A 17,632-nucleotide genomic window follows, 5' to 3' on the forward strand; every position below is an offset into this window, starting at 1 on the left:
GGGGAGGAGGGAATGAATTCCTATTCGTCAAGAGACAGAAGACGGGGAGGGGGGGTGATGTGTCAGGTGAGGGAGACTTCGTCTCAGATCATTATTTACACATATCATTATCTAAGGCCACAACAGATGCGTGACCTTGATTTTCCCGTCATTTTTACTCGCATAATTGCCCAAGAGCTGCGGGTAGATGCTTGATACGTATCAGGTTACATCCTGACCTTCAAAGTAACGCACACAAATGCCTCAGAGGCGTGGATGGGATATCAGGTTACACAGTGACCCTGAGGTTAGATCATTATCTGGCGAGAATTAGTACACCCACGCTACTTCTAACGTGTCTGAAAACTTCTAAAAAGGTTCACTGCCACCGTCTCAACATTTTGTCCTTCAGTATCACTAAAACGTTCCTTTTGTCTATCCTCGAAGCTTCCATGACGTCACGCGAATTACACTAGTGCGTGCAGTAAGAGTCCATGTACTCTTTGAGTCACGCGGGGCACGAGACTGCTTCATAGATTTAATAGGAAACGTTTAATGATGAATCCAGATTAATACTCTTTCACTGCTACACGTGCAAAATTAAGGATCGCCAGCTTCACCTTGCCGAGCGAAATGTGGTAAACCTTCTCACAACCCCGAAGTCAATAATTAAAAGCCCCGTAATGTTTGAACTGCTTTCGGGAAGATTCCGAGATCTGACCACTGGAGTGGACAATGTACACCGTTAACAGTTCATATATTGCCTCCAAATGGCCACTAGCGGCACTCGACGATAATAATCACAAGAACTATGCTCTCAAGTTTACACCAAAAGAAATGAAATTTGTTTAGCGTCAAACACAGCCATGTGCATCATTTCTGTCCAGCGCCACCTGCAACAAGCTAATTACTCTACGCTCTGCTCTGTGGGCCATTTTTACCCAACAATTCCACTCTCACTAACCCGCAACACTCGCCGAGAAAAACACGAAAATTTCTAAGAAGAATACGACGCCCGCACTGCTTTCGAATACCTAGTACGCTTTCCGTACCAGAAAGTAATCGCGTTGATCACGAGGATCACTAATTCCAAAATTCCGAAGTCATGATAAGGTTACAACACAAATTTTTCCCCAGGGGGCCTACAACTTACCGCTTGAATCCAATGAGTGTAGCCTGATGACTCCCTGACTTTCACGAGCTCCCCACCCGCATCACAAAAATTATTTAACATATAGACCTTCAGGACATCAGAATTGAGGGCAGAAGATATACATCCTCGTTGCCCATTTCCCGCTCCTCCTTACAGCACTTGTGTAAGATGCTGCCTTCTGATAGGACCTTTTCTGCAACGGATGCTGGAAACGTCGGCCGTCAAAGGGAAATAACACTCCCTGGAAACAACCAATGTACGCTTCGTTCACAACCCATTAAGCGGGATTAGTGGTGAGCCCATCAGCTCCAGGCACAAGAAAGTCTCCTTACCCCAGAAACCCGGTATACTGACCAAAGGCAGGGCAGAAAGGGACGGCCATGAAATAGGGTGTTGCAACTTCTCTCCATGTTTTCTGTTGTGAATGAAAATTTACAACTTATCAAAGAGATTAACTTCGTTGCCTTTGCTTACTTTATGACATAATACACACCTTAATGTGACCACCTGTCAAAAGCCTGAATAATCATATTTTGCAGCGTGAGACGTGCAGTAAGAGCGTCGCCGAGGAACTGGTAAGTTTCGGTTGAGGATCCAAGGCGCGAACTGCCTGACAGAGGTGGTCCCACAGATTCTCAATTGGGTTTCAGTCGGAGAGTTTGGTGGCCAGAGGAGTACGGTAAACTCATCCTGGCGCTGTTCCAACTACGCACGTACCCTGAGCAGTGTGACAGGTTGCATTGTCCTGCTGGTAGATGACTCCGTTCCGAGGAAAAACAGACTGCATTTAGGGGTGGACATGGTCCCCAAGGATAGATGCATACTTGTGTTGATCCATTGTGCCTTCCAGAATGACAAGATCAGCCAGGGAATGCTGCGATAACATTCCCCAGACCATAACACATGCAGAGTGTTTGCTTTAAGATGTTTCACGCAGTACACGCCAACGGCCGTCTGTACAATGGAGTATAAAACTTGACTCATTTGAAAAGGTCGCCTGTTGCCATTCAGTGACCGCCCAGCTGTGGTACTGGCGTGCCAATTCCAGCCTTCGTCGCCGATGAACAGCAGTCAGCATAGGTGCATTAACCAGGTGCCCCCTGAGGAAGCCCATATGCAACAACGTTCGCTGAACAGTCGTTGAGGAGACACTGTTGGTAGCTGCTTGGTTCATCTGGGCGGTGTAATGGTACTTGAATTACGTAAGCATTACATCACCTCACCTGAACCTCTCGATACCAGTAATATTCTACTGTGTTTCTCTAAAGTAGTTGACATATTTCTGAGACAATATTCAGATTTGATTTCATTGATGTAGAAGTACTTTGATTCATCGATATGTTTATATTGCAATGATATTATTCTTATGTGTATTCTTTCTTTTGCCACTATGATCTTTGACGTACTTGTAACTCTGATTTTTGGGCGCTAAGCAGTTAATAGTTAGTTAGAGAGTCGGACCTTGAAAAAGTAAAGTCTTGGACGTCATGTTGGAAAGACGCATATTGTAGTCAGCTTATAAAATGTGAACTTTAACAGTGAGGAAGATGTTTTCAAGTATGTTTTGTATTGTGAAGTGATGTTTTGTGTGTTACGTGATATTGCAATAAAAGCAATAAAAAGGAAGTGTAACTTAAATTCGGAGTGCTGATTACTTTTTTTGCATCACCATTGTCCTGCAAAAGTGTAATCTTCAAGAATGGTTTGCGAAACACATCTATAAAACTTTTGAATATAGCAGAATGAAACCTAGGCCACTTTGCATCCGAGCTTGGAATCATCACCACCTAGATTTTCGACGATTGAGCCATGATTTTACAACGAGAGCAGCGTGAGAAACACGAAAAGATGAGTGCCTAGTTTATTCATTATTACATGAAATGACTTTATTAACTGTGCTCTAATGACACCTGCCACATAATAACTTTGTTGTTGCCCGAAAATGCAGTATTTTGCAGCGTGAGCAACACCACAATCATTATTAAATTTTGACCTTTGTTGTGGTAGGGTTGTTAGAGCGGTCAGTTGCTCAACAGCTCTACGTCTCATCGCCCGTACACACCCCCGCAGCAGTCATTCACCCCTGTCATCTATGGCCCGTGATGCACCAGTTGCCTCAGCGCCGATTCTGGATAGCGCCATTTTGCCATGCACGGTATACTTCAACTACAGCGCTACTCGGACAGTTTACAAACTTAGCAGTTCCGGAAATGGTTCTACCACTGTCCCGAAGGCGTTTTGGACGTCATACAAATTGCTTCGTTTCCGCATTACGACAACGACTTTACTCTTTTCCGCCTCCCGCGACACGCTTTATATACCCTCCTTTGAAGTTTTGCCACCTGCAATCTGTGGGTGGTTATCCCTCGTTGACGTCGAACGTTGACGGTGGTCACCTTAATGTCACTCAACCGTAGAATTGCCTGTAATGTCAAAACCATTTTATTTGTCACTAATGTGGGTGGCTACGACAGATCTGTTTGAGGCATTATTATTAAATGCATTTGTATTTTCCTCTAGTTTAGTCCACAAGTTTCACACAGCCTGGCTCGCATACTGAATCGGGTACTCATTTCGTTTTACACTGATGGAAATGGAAGGTGTTACAACATGAACAATGTGACCGAACGCTACCAAACCGACACTCCAGTATTTCCATGTCAGTGGGATAGGTTGCTTAAACTTTAATCCTTACTCAAGCTTATTTTCTGTACAGGAAAAAGATTTTGCCACAGATATAGAATTGGGTTAGTTCATGATGGCTAATGCGTGTAAAACGTACTGGCATGTTTTAGGTGGAGATCTTAACACGACATGCTCAGAGGAAGTGCACGTGTAGACTATAGCCACGTTTCGTACTTTGAGATAGGCCGAATCTCTGGCATAAGGGATGTGGGAGCGTCATACTGACAGACTGCACAAGCAGTTTTCATTAGTGCTATGACTGAAAAACGAGTGGTATCAACGCACACTCAGGCTCAGTAGTGTGGCAAGAGGAGTAGACACGGCTCCTTCCAGAAGGACTACACTACAAGACCATCGGAAGTTTGTTTGACTGTATCTGGCAAATAGAAAGATGGCAACAGCTGATTGGTTCGTTTAAGAGAGGGTGGGGAAGGGACCAAAGTGCGTGGTCATCGGTCCCTGACAACAGCTGAAATCCGGGCAGAACTTATAGGCAGTTTGTCACCACGAACCGTCGGGAACAGATAAATGGAAGCTATGTTGAGATCTCGAGTTCCCATGAGTCGTTTAGCACTGACACTATACCACAGACAACAGAAAGTTGCATGGAGTACATCCAGAGATAACAGGGTCATTAGGTGGCATTCTGTGGTGTTAAACGAAAAATCTCACTCAGCTCGACAACAACGTGTACGTTGATGACTTTGTGAAAGGTACAGAAAGCTGAGATTCTCGGGACCCATATGTCTGTGACAGCGGACTTTTCCAACCCAGCATGTCAAAACCTACCCTGTAATTTTTCACACAGGAAGAATACACAGAAGGAAATGCTCTGTCAGACCTTTAACTGCTACAGCCCACTGCACGTATTTTAAAAACATGTTAAACTTACTCATTTTTGCTGCACGAAGAACCGCTTATAACAGCGTTTTGTACAGCCCTTCCTGACCAGAGCGTGGATCAGCGTCTGAGCAAAGGCAGCCGTGAAAAGCGAACGCAGCGCGGCGTAGCGCGAAGTCCAAAGTACACACACACAAATTATAAGCTCTTAAACCATACCAAAAAGTTTCGGGTCATCAATTTTTTAATAACTTTCAGTTCATATCTGCAATTAAACTGTTGCAGATGGGGACTGATGACCTCAGATGTTAAGTCCCATAGTGCTTAGGGCCATTTGAACCATTTTGTTGCAGATGTAATTATTACACAAGCGACTAGCAGAGGAAAGAAAACCAAGGCATTACAGACTTCTTCCATCAACTGGGACTTTAATCTGTCGACACTTAATATTTTATAACAATTCCTGTAGCACAATACCTATGACAGTTTTTGAATAACGTACATTTTACTAACAATGAAACAGTTCCTTGTTTACTTCCTGTAGTCGTCACAAAATTCGAAGTGTCTATTGGATGACGAAAACAAACGTTTTATGTACACCAAACACACCTGATAAAAGAAAAATTAATGCATTCAGGTACTTTACTGTCACGACTAGTTCTGTTTAGATAACACTGGTATTGAGTAAGAAATGGTCGTGGCATTGTTCTGCATATTGTCCTGCGTACCAGACACTGAAGCTTAACAATACAGTTCCGCCGATAAAACTGAAATGATAAGGAGCTGCCGCAAATTATAGTATTCGACAATTTTCTGAAAAATTCTTTACGCTGTTGATAATTTTTTGCCGAGAGGCTGAATCACACTATTACTGCAGGTGCAGTTTCGGGTGAAACACGAATTTCTTTTCGTCCTCCTCCTATGGACAGAGGCGTCTTTATGTACAGGCAAAGAGTCTAAAAGAAGCAATGAATTATTTTCTGCAGATGGTGAGAAGATGCTTCTGGATATAACATTGAAAATTAATCTTTCGTGTTTTTCCAGATTTTGCTACGTCGATTACAAGAATTTTGCAACAAAACAGTCCTTGCATTTCTCTATTTTTTGTCCTAATTTGGTTTGACGTTCGTGAAAACAGATAAAAAGCCGAGGAAACAATAATTCAATTATACTTATCCCGGCATTGTTGTATAAGAAAGTATCATAGCATTTGTCGACTTATCAAGCAACTCCGTACATTTCGTTTAAAATGATAAAGTATAGTTCGCACACAGTTCTTGCATAAAACCCGACTGATTAGTGATATAACAAGAAGCTTTGTATTCAGGTCAGCTACGAATTTCTCTACAATATTTTACCAATTAACGACATCTTCTGTTCAGCTTTACGTGAGGTACAAATCGTAAGTTTGAGATTTCGCAAATCTATTTATCCTGGTCAAAAAAAGTCTGGAAATCAGTCATGTTCGTAGCATTTAGAATCCAGAGCACCCAGTCTCGTAGATCTCCCTCGGGAACCGTGGACTGACTCTCACGAGCAGTTCTAAATCTTTCGAACAGTTTCTCTTTCACACTTCTATGATTTTCCTTTTCGCGCATATTTCGTACTTCACGTAAATCTTTCTTCCATTTGTACAATTCATGTTCAGATATTACAAAACGAAACCAACTTTGCACACTGCTTAAGTTTAAGCGTGTTCTTCCTTCGTTTAACCAAAAAATTCGCAGCTTTTTTTCTTTGTCACTGAAAACTATTACTGTACCTGTTTTCTTTGGACTTGACAGGTGCTCTATTTTTGTTCTGGGCTTTAGTTAGAATATTATTGTTAGAACCACAGTCCACAGAATCGTCAGAGCTATTTCCTGTTACTTCTAATGTTTCCACAATTTCTAAAGAAATGTCGACATCATTCGAATGAATGTACAAGATATTAACTTATAAAGAACACACATGTATGTCTCCAGGAGAAGTAAGTGATTTCGACTCCATACCACATTCTCCACATTTAATCTTTGTAAGCTTGAAAACATTAACTCGATTCCACATTACTGTGAAACTCCGAAGAAATCACAAAGAAAATAAATTCAGTTGTATCCCCAATCTTAACACTTAGCGACGCCACAAAGGTAACTGCTAATTATTATGGATATTAAATGATTTACAATTTCGATGACTGTGAATAATTTATTGTGTCAGAAAAACTATAAACGACAACTGAAATTCACATTAAAAATTACGGTCTCGTTGTGTCTGTGCTGTTAACCATGGATACATGCCCATCTTATTGCACATGCGGTGCCTCCTACAGCTAGAGCAGGGGCGTGTACTTCCCCAACCGCCTGGTGAGCTACGAATTTCACACATTTCAACTTTTTTTTCAAAAAAATACTTGCTGTGTATCTTAACAGCTGACATTTCGATATATTGTTTCTTTCGTTGTACTCTTCCTGTACAAAAAGTTGCAGGGTAAATTTCGGCATGTCAGATTCGGCCATTCCCTTGTAAGTTCTCAAATACTAGTATGGGGTGCTATTTTATGCGACAACGGGACTGATATGGATACTGTTGAAGTGAAGCTGAATGCCACGAATATGTGCAAGAATGGTAAGCCCCGTTGTCATACCCATCATGAAGAGGGGGGTAATTTCTTATTGTAGCAGCATAATGCAAGATCCCACACTGTAGTTCACAGCACAAACGCCTTGAGTAATGCACAAAGCCTTGACTAGCCTCCCCAGTCTTCTGATATGTCACCCAAAGAGTAAGTCTGGGATACAGTGAGAAATGATATACACTGATACCAATCTGCAGCCAACAATCTTCATGAATTGACGCAGCATGTATTACAGGCATGGCAAGAAGTTCCCCAACATATTCAGAGGCTGTTTGCTTCCACGCTCCAAGACATGAAAGAGTTTATGTTACACCTAAGAGTGTGTGTTACACCTGACACTGATGATGATGATGATGATGATGATGATGATGATAATGATATACATCAGTTCCGCATCGAATAAAACAATTAATAAATAATAGGCACCCGTTATGTGACGAATTTATCCACAAAGTTTAATAAATATGAATTAACATTTTCCATTTCTCTCAGTATATTGTATGAATGTCTAAGCTGAAAAAAGCTGTCTTCGTTACTTTTGATATTATTTGGTCACCTATAACATAAATTATTGCTGGTGATATAATCATCTATCCCATTGTATAGCCTCAATATATCATTCATATGGAATGGGCACTGTCCTAGTAACCATTTGTTTGTTCCTACAGTTTTCCTTTTATTTATTGTTTTTGAGACTTTCTCTGGGTATCGTAGATTAATAAGTTGCCACTTTGTGTCTGTACGTGTGGCGTGAAAATGTATGGATGCTGATTTCTATAGTTTTTGGTTTTCTGTAGATGCTAAGATAATTTTCATTATCTTATCTGGATATTTGTATACAAACTGACAACGTTCAGTGGTTACATCGAGCGATTTTTGGGCCAAAAATCTTCTGTAGCTGTTGCGCTAGTATACAGCTGTTTTTCATTACATGCGTAATATCTCCTCAGTTTCATATTTCATATATGCATCAGCATATAATTAGGGATATTGCTAGCGTTTGCAGTAGGTCTATTCTTCTGAAATTTTAGTTGTGATCTTACTTGTGGTTCATCGATATGCGACTGTATTTCTCTTTCTCAGTGAGTAATAACCTACTTTCCTTTAAGAGCGCTTTGAGTGAGCTCAACTAGGAAAATGTCTGTTACATCTTTCTTTTCTGTCATCTTTTCCCTTAATTTAAATTTTCTCTCATTTTAATTACTTCATACGAATTTTTTTTTTGCTGTAAACTTTGTGTCGAATCCCAGATTTTAGTTTGATCTCTTATATGTAATAAATAGTGAAATAAAATTTTTTAAAATTCTATTCTTCTTAGAGCAAAATGATTGTTCACTTCTGTTTTGTTTGCAGCCTATTTTTACAAGTCAGTGTAATTTCTTTTCCATTTTTTAATCTCTAATTCTTGTGTCTCAGGATCAAAGCATAGAATATATATGTTTTAGAATGCCGGAATGAATCTTTCACTTAACTGTGAAGTGATACTACTACGAAAATTTCTTACAGATTAAGACTGAATATCATATCTGACTTTAAGCAAGGCCATTTGCCTTTAATAGAAAGTGTTTCTACCAAGTGAGCTACCCAGGAGCAAATCATGGGATGTGTCACAGAGATACTGGCACCTCTCTCGGGATTCAGCTCAATAAGTTTTACGTTATAGACTTGCAGTTCTGGCATGGTGGCAGATTGAGGAGATGCCAAACAGCATCTGTAAAAGTTATAGTCCTAGCTCCAGCTTTTTTCTTGCCACTTAATTTTGATTTCTGTTTTAACAATGACTTTGGTTGGAGAAAAATCTGAAGTCTACCCATGGGTCGGTTCCGACATGAAACTCTGGTCCTCATTGTCGTCATCGTCACGTAATTTTTTTACTGTAAACTCTGTGTCGAATCCCAGAGTTTATTTTGATCTCTTATATGTAATAAATAGTGAAATAAAATTTTTTTTAAATTCTATTCTTCTTAGGGCAAAATGATTGTTCACTTCTGTTTTATTTGCAGCCTATTTTTGCAAGTCAGTGTAATTTCTTTTACATTTTTTCATCCCTACCTAGTAAAACCGTGTGACATTTTTAAAAAAACCTTAGGACAATTTCTTTTCACTTATCACTACTAAAAATGCACTACCGAGGCGATGGAACAAGATACTCGATTCATATTCAAGGATTCTGTGTTCCGTGGTTTCTCTAAACCACTTAAGACAAATACCAGACTGGATCCTTCAGTAAGGCCACGGTGGATTTACTTCTTCATCCTAGCCCTGTCTGATCTTATGTTCCATAATTAACGACTTCTGCATCGACGAGACGTTAAAGTGTAACATTCATTACCATTTGGAAGTGTGCGACCTTTATGAAAATACATTGATGCGTTCGGCTGCATTGAGGTCTTCAGCATCATAAAGTCAACCACTTGCGTAGCACGTCAATTCACCGTGCCCATGGAGCATCTCTCGTGCGTCTATCCGTTTCTTTCTCCTGACGGATGTTCGAATACGTCAACACGTTTGCCAGCCAAATGAATTTATGCACGCTGTGAAATTTACAACTCTCTGTCAGGCACAGCAGCTGCAGACGAACCTCATTAATTAAGGGAGAACAGCCTCATCCGTAGTGCTTCGTGTAGTCGTTACAGCAGACATGACTGCACACGCTAATAATTGAACATTAATTCTGACACCTTTGAGAGATGCCTGCTAATTACCACATCCATCATGTCAACCAAGATTGATTATAACGATCAGTAGGCAAAAACACGTCCAGCAACTGCGGATGCATACGCGACCGTGCGATCAACGTCGACGCGCCGTTCTGTGAAGGGAACACCCATTCTGCGGTCACAGATTTACGAACCTGGTGCGGATGACCATCTGTCTCGCGTTTTGTTACAAAACTGTTGACTAGAGCAGCTGCTAGACCTTTTTTAATGAATATGTAAAAATGTATTCCAACATCGATTTGTAGAAGATTCAGTCGTCTAGGAAAAAAAGGAAGTTAGAGTTTAGTGTCCCGTCGTCGATGGGGAGAGCGAAAAGGTGAGGAAAGAAATCTGCCTTGTTACGTTCAAAGGAATGATCTCAGCATCTCCCGACTGAAATGAATTTTTAATCGCTGTCCATTCAACTACTCAATGGTTCTGAGCACTACGGAACTTAACTTCTGAGGTCATCAGTCCCCTAGAACTTAGAACTACTTAAACCTAACTAACCTAAGGACATCACACACATCCATGCCCGAGGCAGGATTCGAACCTGCGACCGTATCGATCGCGCAGTTCCAGACTGTGGCGCCTAGAACCGCTCGGTCACCCCGGCCGACTTCAAATACTCGTCCAGTTAACTAATCACTATTCAGTATCGCTCGATTGCCAAAGTTCGAAGTTCTCAGACTACGATTCTAGTGAATATACTTACACAATTATCTGTTAATAAATATGACCATTCCTTCAGTTACCAGTAGAGAGAAAAATGATATGAGCTTGAATTTCATGTCACTATCTATTTTAGAGAAAAGCGTGCCCTTTTCTTTATGCTGAATTACTTTAAGTTCCAAACGTAAAGAAAGAAATATAAATAGAAAAGTTACCTAGCGGAATACAAATTTTATTCTCCGCAGGGTAATTCGCAATAGTTTAGAGAATTTCGCTATAGTGTAGTTCACGTATGCATATGCTACTGAAAGTATGTTTTTCTTCTTTCAGTATCATACGTAGGAAGATGATTCACTATATCTTTAACACAGATACTCACGTAAAGTTGGAGAACGTGACTTACAAATAATCAGAAAATTCCGCTTGACATTAGGAAAAAATACCCCTGCGGGAAATATTTCGTGATAAACTTTTACTGTTTCTCGTATTTGTATTTTTGCTATTTTTTGTGATGTTTTCTTGTTTAATTTCACATTCATTGGCCTAGATGTCTTCAGATCCGAGTAAAAATTCTGAGAAACTTTGTTGTGTAAAATCCGTAAGCGGATGAAAATTATCTGCTTAATTGCTCAGCGACCATACTAGCACCGAAACAGAAGGTGAGAGAGATAAATTGTTTTAGCGCTGAAGACCGTAATACGGTTCTCCATTTCAGTTATCATACAAATGCCAAAATGGCAGACATTGAGTTAAGCGATAGCGTAATACACAGTCAATTAAATAAAACAGCTTATCAGGTGGAAAGGCAAGTGGACCGTCTGACACGCCTGTTAGTTTCTTTCAGGATTACGCCAAAGAACTGGCTGTCCTTCTAGCAGTAGTTTCTCATAGGTCAGAGGAGTAACGAGAGATATATAGCGATCGGAAAAAACGCAAATCACTCCCGTTCATTGAATAGCACACCGTAAGATACAGACACTGCAAAATAGTTTTACATCCCTAGACAGGCCGCGATAGTAAAAAATAAGTTGTGCGAATGACAGTAACTGTGTAAGCAGTGCAGGACCAGGATACACTGCGACGTATGGGTCGGTCAAGGAGGCGTACTCGGGTAGTTGAAATGGTTAAGGTGGCCGCCCAACGTAAAGCGGGAAATACAAGCTCGAGTCCTAATCTGGCACAAATTTTCATATTTCACCAGTAAATTGTGCAGCTGAAGTCTCATCGTATTCGCAACTGCGAATACATTCCTCCTGTCTTTTATCACTGGGAAACCATGAAACCATGATTCTTTGACAAACTTCAAAAACAGCAAGCTGTATTCTAAGGGCTTGTGGGACTTTTAGCTGTGGAGTGGAATTCCTTCTTTCCTTAAATGTGGGCGCACAAACAATGAAAACTGTTGTCAAAGTAAACATAGCTTTAAATTCTCCGTAATTTCCTTCATGTATAAAAACGTACTGTAATATCTTGAAGACCAACGCAAGGACAAAAGGGTTGCGGTTAACCCATGCTTTGTTATTGTGAGACGTTCCTGAAAACTACAGGTAGGGTACACAAGTGTTGTGCTTCGCTCTGGAATAGGTGTCCCCCCCCCTCCCCCCTTAAAGACTGACTGATTTCTGAAGAATTCCTCTAACTTCTGACGACATGAGATATTTGAGTGGTGGGGCTTAAAGGCCTCCTCATTAACGAAAAAATGGACCTGTTGTTAAGCTGCTGCCTTCTTTGCGACACAGGAAGACAAAGGAAACACTTGCGGGCATTGTCACTGATTTTCTCAAGAAAATTCGTCATGTAAGCCACTAGGAAACTGGCCAGAAACAAGTGGTGAGCACTGCAATAGTGGACTTTTCATAGCAAAATCGGGTAGTACAAAGACTGACAGGAGGAGGGACCAGAGTCAATCGTTCATTGGGTGACACTGCAATGAACCTCTAATGACAAGACGATCCTATGGGATATTCAGCGCCCTGAACAGCTACAGTGGAGAGGGAAGAAAAACAAAAGTGCTGAGCACTGGAATTCTATAATCAGTCTGATCAATCTGGTATGATTCTGAGATGATTCGAAGAGTTATCTGAGAACTTTAGCAGTGCCTGCTGGGGTGATTCGAGAATCACACGGGAGATCCTTTCAGCAAATTGTCATGCGAGGTCATACTAAGTGTTTCGAATCCTGTTTGTCATAATGTTCTGACTTTGCCTTGTGGAGGCATATCAACTTCTTCTCTACTCAATTTTCAGGCTTTGTGTCTGATTCCTGTGTTCATCCCAATACCTACCGCCACTTTGTGAAATTCTCCGTTTCCACCTCACGTTACATGGCCTTACATGTGGCGTGATGCTTGAATCTTTAAGCATGCAACTGTGTTCCCCTCATCTTACTTCAAGTACCAAATACAACATGGATACCGCCTCTGCAATTCAATCACTGTAGAGAGTAGTCGCTGTGTGTGTACTGGCAGCCGGAGAGTGACCAGTCTGGCTAGTATAGTAGAACTATATCGACCATTGGTTACAGGTTTTAAATGAAGAGTGTTTAGACACAAAGCGAGAAACAAGAAACGAGATTAAGACCTGAGGGTAGCCCCAAGACAGTAACACAAAATGAGTGAAAATGGTTCAAATGGCTCTGAGCACTATGGGACTTAACATCTGAGGTCATCAGTCCCCCAGAACTTAGAGTAACTTAAACCTAACTAACCTAAGGACATCACACACATCCATGCCCGAGGCAGGATTCGAACCTGCGACCGTAGCGGTCGCGCGGTTCCAGACTGAAGCCCCTAGAGCCGCTCGGCCATACCGGCTGGCCGCTATCAGTCAATAGCCACGTGACTCGATGCAAACTCGCCGGAAGTTCGACACGTCATGTCAACGTTACCTTGCCGGCAAGGCCAGCACACATCACTGACTCCGTTGTACGGTGACATAAGATGACTATCCCACCCCTACACCCAAAACTACCAAGTCGTGTTTATACCTAGTTATTTTGGCCCTATGGTTGTTGTATTGATGATCTGTGCATGATTATAATAAAAATAAAATTTTCCCTGCTTTATTAATTTGAATTTATTACATCTGGAGACCCAGTATGGGGACCTGTTATTTAAGTTGCACATTTTAAAACAATATCTTTGTATCTACCCTAAGTCATTCTCAGGCAGTGTCCCTTGATCGGATGTAGCCAATTCGAATCCTTATGGTGAAAGAAATTTTCATCACCAGCATTTGGCGAGCATTAGAAGATGTGACTGCATACAGTTTCTCATCCCTACATTTGCACCATTATACTACGTTACATATGACTCTCCCATCTAGTGAGCAGAGTAACAATATCGATCCTGATTTGTTTATCCAATATTCACGTGGAGATGTTTAACTGAATGGATTCTTTTAGATTTTGAGGATTCGGTTATCTGCTGGTTTCGAGATTCCCCGCTTCCTTTCCTGCCTTCAGATACTCATTCATTACAAAAACACTAAATTTTACTTGACGAACAAAGAAGGAAGAAAAGAAGGGTAGGGTTTAAGGTTCCATCAACGACGAGATCATAAGAGGCGGGACCTAACAACAACTCACCAGTCATCCACACGATACAGAGAATTATTGCTGAAGAGTGCAATTCCATGTCGTTATTGCAGTGTTTATCGAAAAAAGGAAACTCAAGAAAACAATGCGCAAGTACACACATAAAGAAAGATTGAGCATAGTTCCCCACATCTCTGCTTACTGATCGAAATTACCCACACAGAACCTTTACCAGTTGGTATTAAGTATTTCCCCTCCTTCTCCCTTCCACGAAACATGCCACAGTAGGGTGGTTTGTGTGCATAAGCGATACAGACAGCGAAACAACATGCGTAGCAACTTCAGAGGGTTAGCTGTGGAGCGGCCAGACTAAGGAGCGGCTTCTGAAGAGGGACAGCAGCCTTGTCGAAATTGTCTAGGCAACAGGCTGAATGACTGACTGGTCTGGCCCTATAACATTAGTCAACATGAACCTGCTATGTTAGTATTGTGGCATGATTGACAGCTAAGCGATATAGCAGCTATTGTGTTTCCCTAGAACATGCAGCTCTACTGAGTGGTTTATTTATTATGATATGTTCTTGGGTAACATATTCCGGAGGCAAAATAGCCTCCCATTGGGGTCTCTGAATGGCGAATACACAGGTAAACATTGTCATCGGGGAAAACGAAACTTGCGTTCTCCGGGTTGGAGCATGAACTGTTGGGTACGTTGAAAATTTGAAAAGAGAAATGGATAGATACAGTGGATATTAGGGAAGTGTGGTGATAGGGAAAAAATATTCATGTACTGGTAAGTTCAGTGGCGAACATGTCGTCGTAATGGGTGACTTGAACATAGACCTGCTAAGAGACACTCCCTCCGCAATAAACCTAAGAAGACTGTTTAGTTGCAATAGCATGAACATTCTTCCATTACAAAAAATGGCTCTGAGCACTATGGGACTCAACTGCTGAGGTCATTAGTCCCCTAGAACTTAGAACTAGTTAAACCTAACTAACCTAAGGACATCACAAACATCCATGCCCGAGGCAGGATTCGAACCTGCGACCGCAGCGGTCTTGCGGTTCCAGACTGCAGCGCCTTTAACCGCACGGCCACTTCGGCCGGCTCTCTTCCATTACAACCTACACACCATACGGCGCACAGTCATACTCTTATAGACGTAATCGCAACGAAACAGACTGACAAACTAAGAGATGTTGGTCAAACATCGGCCCCTGGCCTCTCAGCACATGATGTAATATTCCTGGCCTACTCTGTGCAGCCCCCAAGGATCAAATCGCGTTACATAACTTGTAGGAACATGAAACGCATTAATCTTGACGCTCTAACAGCCGACTGCTCAGAAATCTCATGGCATCAAATAATCAGAGAACCTACAATCGACGGCAAAATTAATGAACTTCGTGATAAACTCACTGGCCTCTATGACAAACATGCACCTGTGCGCACAATCCGTGTAAGAAAATCTCCTGTTCCATGGCTGACAGCTGAATTACGTCAAATGATGACTAATAGGGATGCTGCCCACAGGCGTTTCAAGGCAGATTCGAAACCCGAGCGTTTCGAAGAATATAGAAATCTACGGAACAGAGTGAAACAATGCATTCGCAATGCTAAAATCAGGCACGCTCGCTCCCTTGTTTGCAGCGATCTGACGCCCACGACTCTATGGAAGAACCTCCGTAGCTTGGGGGTCGGAAAGGCAAAACCGGAAACTACTTTTCATGTGTCAGCTAACGAATTAAATGAATTCTTCTCTGCACATCTGAATACCCCCACGGCTGATAATTACCGTCAATAAGAATCCTCAAACAGGATAACTAACAACGATACCTTCCATCTAAAACATGTAACAACAAATACGGCAAGAAAAGCAATAATGAGAATCTCTTCTGATGCAATAGGCAACGACAGTATCGGTATAACCATGATTAAGAATGTTGCCGATATCTTAGTACCTGTCTTAACTGACATATTTAATTTTTCCCTCGTGAACGGAATGTACCCCACTGCATGGAAAAGAAGCATAATTCGACCCGTCCCTAAGATCGAAAACCCGCAACTGCCTAGTGATTACCGACCAATTAGCATACTGCCTGCTGTTTCCAAAGCACTTGAATATATTATTCATGACCAAATCACTGAACACTTGCATGAATTCAGCCTATATGACAAATTTCAATCCGGTTTTCGTAAACATCACAGCACAAACACTGCTCTAATTAAAGTAACTGATGACCTGAAATATGCCACCGACAATCGAAAGGCAACAATATTGACACTAATGGACTTCAGCAAAGCTATTGACACTGTTAACTTTGACATATTGCTCAGAAAAATGCAACAGCTTAATTTCTCTGATAGTGCAATGAGATGGTTTGAAAGCTACTTAAAAGACAGACTGCAATGTGTTGTCTGCGTAAATGAAAAATCTTCCTGGAAACATGTTTCATCGGGAGTGCCACAAGGATCAGTCTTAGGACCAGTTTTGTTTTCTTTATATGTCAACGATATTTCGTCGGTTCTGTCCTCCTGCAAATATCATTTCTATGCCGACGACCTCCAGCTCTACCTAAGAGTCGGACCTGAAGATGTAAACACTGTAATCGTTCAGATGAATGATGATCTGTCTTCAGTAGTGACATGGGCGAAAAACCTGGGGCTTAAACTAAATGCAAAAAAGACACAAGTAATCTTAATAGCCCATCAGAAATTAATAAGTTCAGATTTCCGCGAACGGCTACCTCCTATTCTGCTCGACGGTACTCCAATACCATATCAGAAAACAGTTGAGAACTTGGGTGTAACTTTGGATGAGCATCTCAACTGGGCGGAGAATACAGTCGTAGTGTGCCAAAAGACGTCTGCATGTCTCTATGCTCTCAAAAAGTTTCGGAACATATTTCCACAGGACTTGAAACGCCAGCTCGCGCAAGCACTCGTTCTACCGAACCTCCACTATTGTGATGTGATTCAACAAGGCATGAGTAGTGAAAACAAAAGACGGCTAGAACTAACCATGAATGCCTGTGTGCGTTACACCTGCAACATTAGTCGATATGATCATGTTAGTGCTTCATACTTCGAACTAGGGTGGCTGCGGCCGGACAAATTGCGTGACTACCACACTCTATGTTTACTTCACCGACTCCTCGTCGCGCAAAACCTCTCAGAAAAACAGAAGCTAAACGATGTCAAAGTTAGCGTAAGGAGGGCTATGCGTGAAGCGTTCAGTGAATTTGAAAGTAAAATTCTATGTACCGACTTGACAGAAAATCCTCGGAAGTTCTGGTCTTACATTAAATCAGTAAGTGGCTCGAAACAGCATATCCAGACACTCCGGGATGATGATGGCATTGAAACAGAGGATGACACGCGTAAAGCTGAAATCCTAAACACCTTTTTCCAAAGCTGTTTCACAGAGGAAGACCGCACTGCAGTTCCTTCTC

The sequence above is a fragment of the Schistocerca americana genome, chromosome X, assembly GCF_021461395.2.
Source record: "Schistocerca americana isolate TAMUIC-IGC-003095 chromosome X, iqSchAmer2.1, whole genome shotgun sequence".
Lineage (NCBI taxonomy): Eukaryota > Metazoa > Arthropoda > Insecta > Orthoptera > Acrididae > Schistocerca > Schistocerca americana.